This window comes from Ochlerotatus camptorhynchus, unplaced genomic scaffold (genome assembly GCF_037179485.1).
Source record: "Ochlerotatus camptorhynchus isolate MF236.1 unplaced genomic scaffold, CSIRO-AGI_Acam_v1.1 ptg000485l, whole genome shotgun sequence".
Taxonomy (NCBI): domain Eukaryota; kingdom Metazoa; phylum Arthropoda; class Insecta; order Diptera; family Culicidae; genus Ochlerotatus; species Ochlerotatus camptorhynchus.
Window position 1 is genome coordinate 667308 of NW_027040970.1, and position 8827 is coordinate 676134.

At 35.3% G+C, this 8827-nt stretch overlaps 1 pseudogene; it reads right to left on the reverse strand.

Moving 5' to 3' along the window:
• Positions 1–4370: 4370 nt before the first annotated feature.
• LOC135712490 (uncharacterized) lies at positions 4371–6355 on the reverse strand (annotated as a pseudogene).
• Positions 6356–8827: the final 2472 nt, after the last annotated feature.

Sequence of the window (8827 nt, forward strand, 5' to 3'; positions counted from 1 at the left end):
TTTGAATGATGTTTTTCCATCAAAAGATCTTTTGAAGGCTTGGAGACCTTGGAGACTTGAAGCTTGGTCTTCACGGTAACATGAAAGTCCCCATTATTAGTAAAACTTCACCTAATTTTAATAAAAGTAACAAATCTTATTAATGGGTAGTAAATTTACCCATTTAATGAGTAACTGCTACCCATTATTAAAAAGGCAACAGATACTCATTAATGGGAAACAGGTACCCATTAAATGGGTATAAAATGTACCCATTAATGAGTTTAGCCACTTTTCTTTCAAGTGGGAGAAATTTTACTCATTAATGGGGACTTCCAAATAGCGTGTTACTCTCGGTGTTGCTAGCTTATATTTTTTTTCATGGAAGATTAAACTCTACACAACGATTAAAAATTGAAAAGAGCATATCCTGCTTTTGCAAACAAAACATATAGAGTATTTTTCCCGCGAACCGAGGCCTCCCAGCCAAACACCAATATGTAGTGGAAATTATTCCCTTCCCGATGGTTTTTATGGTTTACGTGGGTGGGCATCCGTTTGCGCGAAAAGGGTTCTGTAACTTTTGTTGACAAAAGCAGATAGGCGTTTTTCAATTATTACGCGAGAAATCGTAAAACTATGTTTTGACAAAACATCAGGGGTGTAACGCCGTGTATCACGCTTCCGCAACTCTACACGGAACTGAAAAAATACCCAAAATTAAGTTCTTTTCACTCATCTCCCATGTTCCGTTCAATAAGCTAATTTTCAGTGAACCGCTTATATGTAGTTATAGATCCTATATAGATTCCATAGATAAGCGGAGGCAAAGTATAATCAACAATCAATACGAAACTAACAATTTTAAATTGGCTCACTACTTGACTAGCCTATTGGTCCCAAGCAAACGATTAACGTATCCCATACTAGTCAAAATTCTAGTACTACACAATGTTTGTTTTGATTCGCTATGAAAGTTTGACAGATAAAATGAGGGCTTCGTGGATTTTTCTTATGTTTCGAGGGGTGAATCGATTAGCTTGGGATCGAAGATAGTACCAGAGCTGAGTCAAAAAGTTGAGCACGTTTCTTCGGGACCTTCTAGTCTTAGAATTACCTCTATGGTATAATGTAGCCAAACGAACTGTCAGTTAGTGTAGCCAAACGAACATGACGTCATCATGGTGTTATTTGAGGGAGAAGTATTGTAATATTATGAGCACAAATTGCTTTCCAAACTCCACATTCCGATTTATTTCGTGGACAGCGGAAGAAGGAAAGATAAAGCAAACCATTCCTCGATTCATTGTTGCAAAGATTTGCTTTGCACTTTATTTTGAACTTTTACGCACAAAAATGCACAACGAAGAGCTCTACACTGAGAGCAGTTCCGCAGTTGATAATACTATATTGTAGGGTTGTTTCAAATACATAACACCACTAAATTTGTGCAGACTACATATGATATTCTTTTTAAAATTGATAGTTGTGTATTTTACCATGACAATCATGTCAATGCATTGGAGTTAAAACTACTATGCTTCATAGTGCTCTCGACAATAATTCCAGGTTAATAGTTTAACCATCAGTTGCGTTTAAAACCAGCACGTTTTTAAAGTAAACTTAACTGTGGAGTATGGTATATTTTAAAACAAGGGTTGTTTTTCTTGGTGTAGAAAAATTAAAGTTTTTGATTTCGTTTTACGATTTATAATTTATCCTTTTTTTTATTGAATTTGAAACTTATTTATTCAACTATGCTTATATAATATGACATTTAATTGATTACATAAAGAATTTCTTAAGTCTAATGTAACTGTTTCCCTGAACATTGTAAATATGAATTGGAGGTCCATCAAATAGGTCTACATGGAGTATATGCAGCTGCACGTCAGCTGTTCACTTTAAAAGATGCAAAGTGGGTTGAATATTCTTGGATCTGCCATTGTTGACTTGCAACATTTAAAGCATTGTTTGAGATTAGTAAATCTTTGATTTGATGTAGTTCTATGGAATTCATATTTATGGTTGATTTTGTTAAAAATTGACCAACTCTATACTCTGTGCCTCTGTAGGTTACAGTGCATGAAGCTTTAAAGCCTGAAGTTAGTAGCTTACTTGTTAAATTTAACGATGAAAAATAAGGTAAATCTATAAGCCTCAAGCTGACAGTATTTTCGTAAACTAAAGGGTCCTTGAAATGATTCAAATTTCGTATATTATGCATAAAAATTAAGTTAGCTTTCGTGCAGAGTGTAAAGCATATGTTACGCCTAGATGTTATGTTTCTGCAATATTTCTTAAACACTTGATGGAATGCTTCAAAACGGAAACTCCATGTGTATCGCGGAGGGCCTATTTTTTTAATTGTCTGAGGATAGTGAAGCAGTATGTGGTACTTTGGTTTAAGATGTTCATCAAATATTTCTTTGTACAGCGTGTGGTGACAAATTATTTGTTCTTCTAAAGTACAGAGAAGTTCATCGTTAAATCTAGGAAGCAAAATCATGTTCACTAACTCAACCAACGATAAAACAAAATTCCATACTTTATCATTTTCTGGTATTAATTCACCAAAAATTAAAGGAAAGTAATGCACAAAGAACATCATTTCTCTTGCTGTCATTTTAAAATTAGTTGATTTGATTTGTTCCTTAGTAATTGTTTTAAACGTATTCCTTTTTTCTGTTTCTTTACAATCAAACATTTGAATTCGGTAGTTAATGGTTTTCAAGGAAATTTTCAAATGTTTGATCATGTAAGATAAAACAAGAGACATGTCATAGTTACAAATTCCATGAGAATAAAAATCATGCATTAAATCAACACAAACAAATTCAGCCACATGATAATGCTTTAATTTATTGAATGTAGACTCTTCTTTTATACCTGATTCTTTAAATGGTTTTTGAACGTCAATAGCATAATTGCTTTTGTTTCGGGTTTGATGAAAGTCAAGCCTTACATTCGTTTGCGATTCATATTTATTCATAGTGCAAAATCTGCAATAAAGCAACGCACTGAAGGATGTAGCATATCCCATTAACGTGTTTATTCCCAAATTATCTCCTAAGATACCCATTAGAACAAAATAGACATAAATCTTACTTCCGTTAATATCCAATTCAATACCGTTTTGCTCTACATCAATGAACACGTCAATTAAATCTTTCAAAGCCTGGGATGGGCCTAGTTTTGCTAAGTCAGACGCTTTTATGAAACCAGCAACAAACAAGTTCTCCAATCGTGATAAAAAATGTGTAGGGATTGTAGGAAAATTATAGTATAATCCTGTCACCTTGTGAGTACCAGAGTGGGCTCCAATAGCATCGTTCATCTCAACTTCGTCAGAGTATAAAAAATAGGGAATTACAAATCTACTCGCAAACTCTTCTTTTACATTTTTCCACAACGTACCATTGACGACGTTTGTTATAACATTACTCTTCTCCAAAGAACTCATATGCATAATTGTTTCGTTGAACACGTCTCCACTTTCAAAAAATTGTTTGAACTGATGCTTGATCGGCATAAGACATCCTTTAGAAATTATACTTCCATCCTCATCTTCATAGTTGATCACTTGTAATGTATCTTTTAGATTTATGCTATGCAGTGTCTTGTTGAATTTTTGTTCAGTGCCTATGAATTGAAATGGTTGATATATATCATTGATCAACTCTTTGATGTTTTCATTACTATCAACAATTGGTGCTACTGTAAGTAATGTGTCGCATATTGGTTTAACTATTTGATCGGTAATACATTGTTGTAAGTTGATGACATCTTTTCTCGTATAGTTTGATTTGCTGTGTAAATCTAACGTAAAGTTTAAAAACGTTTCCCTTAACTTATTTCTTATATCTAGAATATCACTTTCACTGATCGTAGTTTTCTCTTTTTCTTCATTCACAATTCCGGACGTATCCATGTCGTTCATGCTTGTAGTGTCCACATATTCTTCTCTGTCGATGTCGCTTTCTGTGATGATTGGGATTTCGATATTGGCGTAAGTTGTTTCATTATCGGTAGCATTATTCGAATGAAATAATCCGGAATGGTAGGTATTGATGTGTCTTTTGAAACGATGCACGTTTTGAAACGATGTAGAGGGTACACATGCTGTACACGTGTATTTGAAGACGGTAGGTGTGCCATGGTAAATCATCAAATGATCGAAGAAAGTTGGAATAGTCCCGAATGGAATTTTACACAAAAAACAGTTCATGCTGTTGTTTCGCGGTTCTCCAAAAATGCGAAAAGTTGTAGAAGTTGGCTGTTCGTTACTTTCCGCGTATAGTTGATCTTGTAGAAGTATTTTGCAATGAAGCACCAAAGCAACTCGCAGCTTTCAGGGAAGTTGTAATTCAAAGCGAACTTTAGCTTCACTACTAGATCCACGCAGCGCAAGAATGATGGTAGCTTAAACTGGAGCTTCGCGGTTACTACATAGAACCCTATCAGCTTGTCGATCTCTCCAACCAAGAAGATGCGAGGTGAGAATTGAAAATCATTCGCTTTGAGTTCCTCACGCAAATTGTCTACTGATTCCAAAAATTCTTCTTCTGTTTTGCATGCAAAACACATATCGGTTTGCGCTTGAAGAATCGTTGGCAGCTTTCGTGACGATGTACGAACTGGCTTAATGACACCATGGAAAATGGTACAGCAAATGAAATCTCGGGTATCTGAAATGTAAACGATAGTGAGAAAGAAAGTATGCTTTAAAAATAAGTTTATTCATTGTATTCTTGATTGTACTACCTTGAGCAACAGATGTTTCTTGAAGATGAGACAGCAGTTGTCGGGAATAATCGTCCTTTAATCCGTTTAGATTTACATAGGCTAGGAACCGTTGAATGAATCCTTCCCAAGCGTCAAAAATATTGGTAGGATTATTCAGTTTTCCGTAGATAACATCAAAGTCTGCGTCGATCTGAAAACGATTAAAGATTAAATCATGTTTTTTTTTATTACATTCAATAAAATACAACCAGCAAGTATCCATTTTCATCCATTAGTCTTGGCCACTTCTTTAGTACATTTGTCTTGTCTCCGTCTGTATCCTGCACAATGGTTCGTATGCGTAACAAAAATGATTCTTCCCAAAACTTTGAGACTCTCTCAGCCGGTTGTTGATTATTTCGGAGCCAATTTTTGAAAGAATTCTGTTTTTCGATATCTGCGGGTAGACTATTTAAAAATAAATGAAGTTAAGTAAATAAAATCAGAAATTACCTTCACCAGATAGAAGTAGCGCCTTCGCCTTGATAATCTTCCAATAATCGATGTCTGTATTTCGATGTTGTTGCTTTTCCAACAAAGATTTTTTGTTCCGATTATGAAAGCGGTCATATATGAGTCCAGTGGGATGTTTTTTTCCAATCGTACAGTCTCGAGGATTATAGTAGACTTCCTGTAATAGAGATAATTGAATGAAATGGTAAGGTTATTAACATTAGACTGAATTAAGCTTCAGTTACAGCCAATTCTGGAGGAAACCGCTCTGCGATGCACTGCGCAAATTTGGCCATATCAGTAAGTGTAAAGTAGCGTTCATTTGCAATGTAGTAGTCTACTATGATGTGGGTCAGATATTTTCTGTGCTGCGAGTCCAATCGACGATGCTTGTCGTGGTAATGCCGGACAATCTTTCCTTTTTCGTTCCTCTCAAGTATGTCCTCTAGAAGGTTTTTCGTTACCGATATAGATAATAGAGGGTGTCTTGACGGGCCAGGAATGCAGGCCCTCCCCAGGGTAACGTCCTTTTGGTACAATGTACTTTCATACCAATTTTGTAACTTCTTTCTGAGCGCATACTTATGGCCCGTCCACTTAACAACAGAAAAAATCTCTTGCAACGCCACTTCATCGATATCCTTTAGATATTCGACTGTTACGCCGTGTCCTATAGAAACAAAATTACAACCATCATGCTGTTCTGTAGACAGCTTCAACCCATCTTTATTAGGGAATTTAAAAGTTGGAAGTATCAAAGTTCTTCATACAAAACATAATTAGATCATTTCCAAATATAGATAATAAAATTTCATGAAGATGGGTTTTGTTTCAACTCCCGAACTTCCAACTAGAAAACACCCGGACAAGAAAACTTTTCATGAGCGTAGTGTAAAATATGCAAACGGGAACTCACCGATTAAGATTGAATACACGGATGCATCCAATCCCCACTTATTCACAATAAGTGAACGAAGTTCTGGAATTTCATCATGTTCTGAATGTAGAAAGCATAATTTAGAAACATTAAGCAAAGGTAAACAACATTCATAATATGAGAACCACCTTCAACTAGTGCTGGATCTGCTAGAATCTCATCGATTATAATTTCCACTTTTTCTTCACCGTTAGCGTCCATAATTAAAACAGGATTTAAAACTAGATAAAAAACACAAACCGTATCGAGCAACTTGCAAAACAGAAATGACTATTCAATATGGCATTGTCATGAGCCTCGTATGTCGGATCATGAGCAAGGGACAATTTTGGCGGTACAAATTATCGCTATTTTGTGTTTGTTTTTACTATGTGTATGGTGAACCTGACAACAATGCGCTGAGCAAGAATACATGTCATAGTAAATTTTACTACATAAATGAGTTCAATTTGAATACAAAGAATCTGCGAAAATGACTATGACAAACTGCATTGGTGAATAGTACTTTTTTCAACATTTACTGTATTTTCAACAATATATTTCTTTATATTGACTGATTCTGTTAATGGTATTTCTAAAAATAATTTGCTATTTGTTGTTACTACAACATTTGTTTCAGTGTATGATAGCATGAACTTTTTTCACGGATGCCAGTAAGATCATTTATTTTTCATGGTTGCCAAAACAACTTTTTGTGCCTCCGCTTATCTATGGAATCTTTAGTATCTCACCAAGGGGTGGTCACTCTACACACTTATTTTGCGCCAACATTTTTCTCAGTGTACCTCAGTGTGCCGCAGCTGTATCGGCAGTACCAAGAAGTCATTGAACTGACTTTTGTTTGCTTGTTTGGCAACCCGGTATTTTTTTTGATTTTCAATGTTTTCAAAAACATTCATATTCGGCGGGAGGCCGACTCCGTACAACGAACGTCAATCATTAGTCAACCAGCCCTTCTGGGTAGGAGCCGGCGGAGGAAACGGATTTGCACCGAATTTGTCACCGTCCGAGTATCATATGTCGGAAAACTGAAAACCAACACCGGCCGGCACTATAGTCGCTACACTGAAAGGAATTTTGCAGTAGAAATTACTATATTGGGGGTTTAAAATAAATGCAACGCACCTACGTTTTTTTGCTGACTACACACAAAAAATAATCGTTAATAAATTTAAAAAAAAAACAATTGGTTAGCGTTGGTTCTTTTTGGTAGAAGGTATTTAGCATTCAAAACTAAAGTCCCCTAACTGTCAATTCAAAAGTAGCTCTCTTTCTACTTTTAAAAGTTGAAACTTTCAAATCGAATTGTAGAACTGTCAAACTGAAAACCTATAGTTTTTAAATTGACGTATAACAAATTTTAATTCAAATGATAAGCATTTTAATCGCAATTACATACGTTTTATCTTAAATTTGAATTAATTTTAAATCAATTACTTTTATTTTTTAAAAGAAATAACCAGGGAAATTTCTTTTATTCTATTTTTTTTATAATAATTATACTGTCCATTACAAAGCAGCAGAAGTGACGCTCCCGATGCTTTTACAGTATGAATTGTATTATTTTAAAGATTGTTGATCAAAGCTGGAATAATTTGCTCCTGACGGACTCGGTGTGGGGGTACTTGAATGAAAGTGGCATCTTGATGGGGGTGGGAGTAACCTTCCTTTCCGCCAAGACTGAGGCTGCTGAAAATTAAAACATCTCAATTAAAACAATCGGAAATTCATTGAAAATTATACCAAATTACCGTCAATTCCAGCACGCCATCATTGTCTCCATGTTATGATAGAGTTTATGTTTCATCTAAGATTGCTTCCCTCCGTTGGCTGCTTTGACAATCACCTGCAATCCGATGAAAATGAATAAGCGGTGGCGTACCACTTTTTGGGAACCGATTCCAGTTCGAAAGAGATACCGACGGAAGAGTAATGTGGAAACGTAGAAGACACAGTAATATGGTTTATTTTTCACGCTTTCAAATTTAGCGGCAAACGAAGGTCAAGTGATGCCAAAATCTTTGCAATGACGAGGAAGTTTTGAAAGACCTGCGACTTTTATTTTAAAAAATAACTTTTTAAATTACAAGTTGAAATTGAATGAAACACTTTTAATCCGAAAAAAATGTTTTGATTTTGAATATTTTCGTTGTTAAAACTACGAAACTAGAGAAACTTTTAAATTGACGTTTCATTATTTTTATAGGAACAATTTTTGTCCTTTGTGTGTACATTGTGTTTGGCAACAAGCACAAAGAAAGTCAAAAATACCATGTAGTAAAAAATTGCTATGCATGGTATTTTCAACAAAGACTGCATTCATTTTTACTTTGAAATTTTCTCGGGGTTTGTGCCCTGGCTTTTGAAGATTTTACCACAGACAAACAGACATAACAGTCGCAAGTTGTTCATCGAACAAGCATTTAACGGTCAATTTAAAAGTATCGTAGTTGGTAGTACCGCTACCTGTGGCGCGCATAGTCAATTGCCTTGCGTTTGACGTTTACACACTACTGCCATCTGTTCAGCGTACTACCCACCACAGTGTACTCAACAGATGGCGGTAATGTTTAAGCGACGATGTTTTACAGTGATGAATATTCAAGGTGTTATGTCTGTTTGTCTGTGATTTTACTATGTAATAGTTGTTTATACTATTCTGTTTTACCTGCT